Source organism: Chaetodon auriga, chromosome 19 (genome assembly GCF_051107435.1).
Source record: "Chaetodon auriga isolate fChaAug3 chromosome 19, fChaAug3.hap1, whole genome shotgun sequence".
Lineage (NCBI taxonomy): Eukaryota > Metazoa > Chordata > Actinopteri > Chaetodontiformes > Chaetodontidae > Chaetodon > Chaetodon auriga.
This window is the reverse complement of record NC_135092.1, coordinates 22,331,526-22,338,574: the sequence shown is the minus strand read 5'-3', so window position 1 is coordinate 22,338,574 and position 7,049 is coordinate 22,331,526.

The window sequence follows — 7,049 nt, the reverse complement described above, 5'->3', positions numbered from 1 at the left end:
GTTATTGATCAGGTCACCCTCGTTCAGATTTCACAAAGCTACAGAGACCAAAAGTGTTTTAGTACCAGGCTGTAAACATAGAGGTCTATGGGGACTGACTGACTTTTGGAACCAGCCTCTAGTGGCCATTTGAGGAACTGCAATTTTTTCGGCACGTCAGTGTTCAGACCTGCAGGTTGCTGCTTGGCTCTTACGTTAATGATTCTGAACCCTGTAAACTGGGATAACAGTAACTGGTTTCACATGGATGGATGGACGGTTCTGTCTGTGAGAGACTGAGCTGAATGGGACGCGGCCCACAGGAAGCGTGATGAGGAACAGTTCCTGGTGTTGAGCTGCGGGAACGTTTCACACAGGGTCACCCGAGGATTCATTACCCTCCAATTATCACATTCCCGCTCCATCCACCTCCCTCCATCCATCTCTCCTCCATCCACCTCCCTCCATCCACCTCCCTCCCTCCATCTCTCCTCCCTCCATCCATCTCTCCTCCCTCCATCTCTCCTCCCTCCATCCACCTCTCCTCCATCCACCTCCCTCCATCCATCTCTCCTCCATCCATCTCTCCTCCATCCACCTCCCTCCATCCATCTCTCCTCCATCCACCTCTCCTCCATCCATCTCTCCTCCATCCACCTCCCTCCATCCATCTCTCCTCCCTCCATCTCTCCTCCCTCCATCCACCTCCCTCCATCCACCTCTCCTCCATCCATCTCTCCTCCATCCACCTCCCTCCATCCACCTCCCTCCATCCATGTCTCCTCCATCCACCTCTCCTCCCTCCATCCATCTCTCCTCCATCCATCTCTCCTCCATCCACCTCCCTCCATCCATCTCTCCTCCATCCACCTCCCTCCATCCACCTCTCCTCCATCCATCTCTCCTCCATCCACCTCTCCTCCATCCACCTCCCTCCATCCATCTCTCCTCCCTCCATCTCTCCTCCCTCCATCCATCTCTCCTCCATCCACCTCCCTCCATCCACCTCCCTCCATCCATCTCTCCTCCATCCACCTCCCTCCATCCATCTCTCCTCCCTCCATCTCTCCTCCCTCCATCCACCTCTCCTCCATCCCCCTCCCTCCATCCATCTCTCCTCCATCCATCTCTCCTCCATCCACCTCCCTCCATCCATCTCTCCTCCCTCCATCTCTCCTCCCTCCATCCACCTCCCTCCATCCACCTCTCCTCCATCCATCTCTCCTCCATCCACCTCCCTCCATCCATCTCTCCTCCATCCATCTCTCCTCCATCCACCTCCCTCCATCCACCTCCCTCCATCCATGTCTCCTCCATCCACCTCCCTCCATCCATCTCTCCTCCATCCATCTCTCCTCCATCCACCTCCCTCCATCCATCTCTCCTCCATCCATCTCTCCTCCATCCACCTCCCTCCATCCATCTCTCCTCCATCCATCTCTCCTCCCTCCATCCACCTCCCTCCATCCATCTCTCCTCCATCCATCTCTCCTCCATCCACCTCCCTCCATCCATCTCTCCTCCATCCATCTCTCCTCCATCCACCTCCCTCCATCCATCTCTCCTCCATCCATCTCTCCTCCCTCCATCCACCTCCCTCCATCCATTTCTCCTCCATCCATCTCTCCTCCATCCATCTCTCCTCCATCCACCTCGCTCCATCCACCTCCCTCCATCCATCTCTCCTCCATCCATCTCTCCTCCATCCACCTCCCTCCATCCATCTCTCCTCCATCCACCTCCATCCATCCATCTCTCCTCCATCCATCTCTCCTCCATCCATCTCTCCTCCATCCACCTCCCTCCATCCATCTCTCCTCCATCCACCTCCCTCCATCCACCTCTCCTCCATCCACCTCCCTCCATCCACCTCCCTGCATCCACCTCCCTCCATCCACCTCTCCTCCATCCATCTCTCCTCCATCCACCTCTCTTCCATCCACCTCCCTCCATCCACCTCCCTCCATCCACCTCCCTCCATCCATCTCTCCTCCATCCACCTCCCTCCATCCATCTCTCCTCCCTCCATCCACCTTCCTCCATCCATCTCTCCTCCATCCACCTCTCCTCCATCCACCTCCCTCCATCCATCTCTCCTCCATCCATCTCTCCTCCATCCACCTCCCTCCACCCATCTCTCCTCCCTCCATCTCTCCTCCCTCCATCTCTCCTCCCTCCATCCACCTCCCTCCATCCACCTCTCCTCCATCCATCTCTCCTCCATCCACCTCCCTCCATCCACCTCCCTCCATCCATCTCTCCTCCATCCATCTCTCCTCCATCCTCCTCCCTCCATCCATCTCTCCTCCCTCCATCTCTCCTCCCTCCATCCACCTCCCTCCATCCACCTCTCCTCCATCCATCTCTCCTCCATCCACCTCCCTCCATCCATCTCTCCTCCATCCATCTCTCCTCCATCCACCTCCCTCCATCCATCTCTCCTCCATCCATCTCTCCTCCATCCACCTCCCTCCATCCACCTCCCTCCATCCACCTCTCCTCCATCCACCTCCCTCCATCCACCTCTGCCTCACCGTCACCTGATCTACAGCGTTATTTTCACACCTACCTTTATTTTCTCTTTGGCTGTCACATTGTTTCAGCCATTCAGAATCTCATTATCGTGACGGAGGATTTTAGACAGAGCGGGCGCAGAGCCAGACGTCAAACAGTTTATTCTCTCAGCTTACTGAGAACATCGCTGAAAGAACTCGTAAAGGATCTAGAATATCCAAATGAATGTGCTGGTTTCCCTCTGGAGGCGTCCTCAGTCTTGCGTAATGGTCTTGTCAGCGGTGGAGGAAGACGTCCTCAGATCCTTCCTAAAACTTCCTCCACCACTGGTTTTATGAGCGGCCTGTTTTCTCTCAGCTTGTGTCAGTAAACAGAAGAAAACTGAAGACGAGTTACTTTGAAAGACGTTTAATGATCGAAAGCAAACGCTGCTCGATCAGGAGAAGTAAGATTTATTCATCCGAGATGCCGCAGACCTGCGGGACTCAGGTTTCTGGGCCGTAAAGCCAAATGAGTTTCATGCATTAACCCGCTCGCTCGGCTAAAAGCGCGCCATTAACTGCTCCGTCGTCGCGGTCAGCGAGCTTTACAGCGAAAGGTTAAAGTAATAAAGGGTTGAAAAGGTCGGCAATCAGGCCGTCAGCTGAACAAGAGCCTCGTCCCAGAGATCGAGCTAAGCGTGGACTTAATGAGCTGTGAGGGCCCAATAGCAAACCAGGCATTTCTGTGATGGCCAAAAGTATGTGGACACTCAGACACTACATGGTTTCAGGCTCCTCAGCATGTTGGACTGCAGACGTTTGAGCATTAACATTTGATTTTGCTGTGAAACAGTTGATTCATCGTTGGGAACCAAACATTTTTCACTCTGGGTTCAGCTTTGATTCATTAATTTGTGTTTTTGACAAACGAGACGTCTCAGCAGAGAGTTCATCTGGAGGGAACTCAAAGATTTCGAGCTTTGTTCCACTTTAATGAAGACGGATCACAAACAGCTCAGAGTCCATGACTCATCTCTGACCGTAAGCTCCCAGAGAGACACAGATACAGACAATAATGTCTGAAAATATCAGGGATGATGTAACTGAGTACATTTACTCAAGTACTGAACTTACAAATTCAAGGTACTTGTACTTTACATGAGCATTTATGTTTTCTGCCACTTTGTACTTGTACTTCACTACATCTCAGAGGCAAGTTACTCCACTACATGTATGTGACAGCTTTAGTTAGGAATTACCTTCCTTACTGTCCAGTGAAAAGCTCGTATCTCCAGACGTGTTGATGTTGAATGTTTGAGCTGAACTGAAGGATGAAGAGTTCCTTCATGTCTTCTTCAGCTCAATAAACTCTTTAAAAAGTCTCTTGGATCAGCTGAAAATCATCGTCACAAAGCTGAAAACAGCCTGTTTTTCTGAGCTCGTCAGACTTTTTGGAGATACGTGGTTCTCACAGGACGGCCAAGCTGCAAACATGTCATGATCTTCTAGAATCTGAAGTATTGATGAAGATTAAAGCACCAACAGGATATAAAGGAGTTCAATGATCTACAGCAGGAACATGAATGAACACAAAAATGCAGCAGAACATGAATGAACACATGAATGCAGCAGAACATGAATCCACATACAGCAGAGAGAAAGACTCTGACAGGAACATTTTACTCATACACGAGTACTTTTACTGTAAGTACTTTGAGTACATTCTCTAGATGATATTTACACTTTTACATGAGGTTTTGAATGCAGGACTTTTACTCGTTGTGGTAAAAGTACTTTTATTAAAAGATCTGAGTGCTTCTTCCCCCGCTGGTCCCTGACTTGTGAGCATGTTAGCCGTTAGCTCCTGCTGCTCATCAAACCTGTCACACAGGCCTTCATCAGCTCGTCATCTTCAGAAAGCGACTTTCATCTGATTTCAAACCAGCTGCTGCTCTGCTTTTCCCAACAAAGGCTTTTTAGGAAACAGCGTCTCACTGAAGCAGCGCTGCTCGGCGCAGCGTCTACGCCGTCTGCAGCGTGTGGACAGGGGGTCTTTGTCCTCGCTCAGGGTGGAGTTCAGGGGAATTATGTTTAATGGCATGAACGCACACACATGCCAAACACTGAGACTTTAACATGCTGCAGCCCCTCCTCAGCTTCCATGACTCGTACTCACAGTTCATGGTGTGGAGCAACATGACGGGAATGAAGTATTTCTGTGTATTTTATTATTTACACTGTGTATTTTTACTTTACATCTGCCTTTGCTTCATGTATGACGTTAGTTTGATTCATTTATTGATGATTTCACACAGACCTGGATTTTTCAGTTTGTGCCTGAACTCCTCTTCAGGTAATGACTCCTTAATGACGCTGATGATGAAAGGTGTATTTGGTGAATTTAGATGAGAACATGCATGGAGATTAATGACATTCATTGGTGTTATTATCACAGTTTACACAGTAAAAACACACATCGGTGCATTTAAAGGTCCAGTGTGTGTGTGTGGCGGGGGGGGGGTTACAGGGGTCTGTGGGTGGATAGGCGATATAACATTCATGGGTTAGGGTTAGGGGCTCCTCGTATCCACAGAGGGAGCGGGGCCTCTTCTGCGGGGTCCGCCATGTTGCAGTTATTCTGTCAGGTATTCAGTCAGGTGCAATCTGCAACTTCACCACTAGATGTCACTAAATCCTGCACACTGGTCCTTTAAAAGAGATCCTACAAGCAAAAAGACATCAACTCACTATGTGCACACATTTTTGGCCAATCAAGCCGATTCTGAGTCTTCACTCTCATCTGAGGTCGTCGCCTCTGAATGAAAAGATTTATATCTGAGAATTATTTAATGTTGGATGTTCGCTGTATAAACTCTGTGCAGCTGTGGGGAAACTCTGGATTTTGCAGATTTGGCCTTAAAAGAGCTTGACAATAAATTTTAATGCAGCTTTTGATCTGAAAAATCCAAGTTTGTGTCAATCATAACTCATTTATTCACACACACAGCAGACCTGATCTGGAACTTCAGTGAGACTCTGAGTGGAGTCAAACTTCAGAAAAGACTGAATCAAACTCTGTCAGAGTCCAAACAGAAGCTGCTTTCTGAGACCAGGTCTTCCTCCGCCCGCCTCCTCCGCCTCCCGCCGGCCGGCCCAGCACCCACGTCCTCTCTGCGGCACGCTCACATGTGGCCTCCTTAAAAAGCCGCCTCTGTGCCGCCTGCTGATCCTGGATAAGGTAAATACTCGCTCCGGTCATTACGGCCCCTCCTCAGGTTCACCTCAGCAACAAGGACCGAGTTCAAGGTTAGTCCGTCAGGAGGGAGGAGGCGTGAAACGGCACGTCTGTGTGGGGGGGCAGCAGAGTTCAAACCCAGGACAGCAGCGCTGAGGCTGATGGGTAATTCACTGACCTCACATGTACTTTCAGTATCCACGTTTAACCAGACACTCGCTGATGACAGAAGTACCAGATTTCAAAGGCTTAAAGGAGTTTTGACCACTTTAGTGCTCAAAGAAGACTCTGCTGGTCTGTTCGTCCCACACTTGGATCCAGACTGAAGTACCAACGTCTGTCAGACGGATTGACGGGAAACGCGCTGAACATTGAAACATGTGCTTAACACGAGTATGTTAGCATCATCATCGTTAGCACGCCGACATTAGCATTTAGCTGTGCCTGAGTAAGCCTCACAGAGCTGCTGGCATGAACATACACTTGCCACGTTACTTTACTTCAGCAGAAGAAATAGTCCACGAGAGGACAGTTGATTGGTTGGTCTGTGCTGAGATGGAGACACTGTTTTTTAAAGTAAGCTGAAGTCCACTCACCTCCATTGTTTTGGGAAGAAATCTGTGACCGACATCTCATAATCTGAAGAAATCAACACATTAAGGATTTCGTCATTTGGGTGAACTGACCTTTCATGTGTGACGTTTAATCTCATCTTGGGCTCAAGAAATAGAGCATATTTGTGTAAATCAGTCACACCCAGCTCTAAGTTTTAGTACACTTGAGGGAGATCATCTTCCTCAGTTGGGTGTGACTCAGTATTGTGCTGAGTTTTTAACAAACGGCTTTTTGGCCTTTTCACAGTTTCATGTTAGGCCGTCAGGTCGACACCACAGCTGAGTGTGTTGTTGTTATTTTCTCATCCTCTGATGTCACGTCGGAGGAAGAGGAAGAGGAGTCACGTTGAAGAAGAGACTTAAGGGATGACGAGCGAGTCGACTCCTTCCTGTGAGGAGATACGACTCCACTCTCGGCGTCTATCTGAGCACACACATGTGAAACAGGAGACTCGCTGTGAGATAAGAGGAGACCCGGCGGCACCTCCTTTACGGGACCGTCGCTGCTGACGAGAAGTCTCTGTGGGAAAGACGTGATAGTGCTGAAAAGGACGTCGGGGTCAACAGGGGAAGAAAGACTTTGAAGAGACTGGTTGGGTTAGCAAAACTTTTCAGAGACGTCCTCTGTCTTCTACTGAGGACTTATTGACAGATTATTAAAAGACTTATACTTAAATATTCATTATGAAGGTCTGCCCTGATATTTGAAAGAACAGATCCAAAATG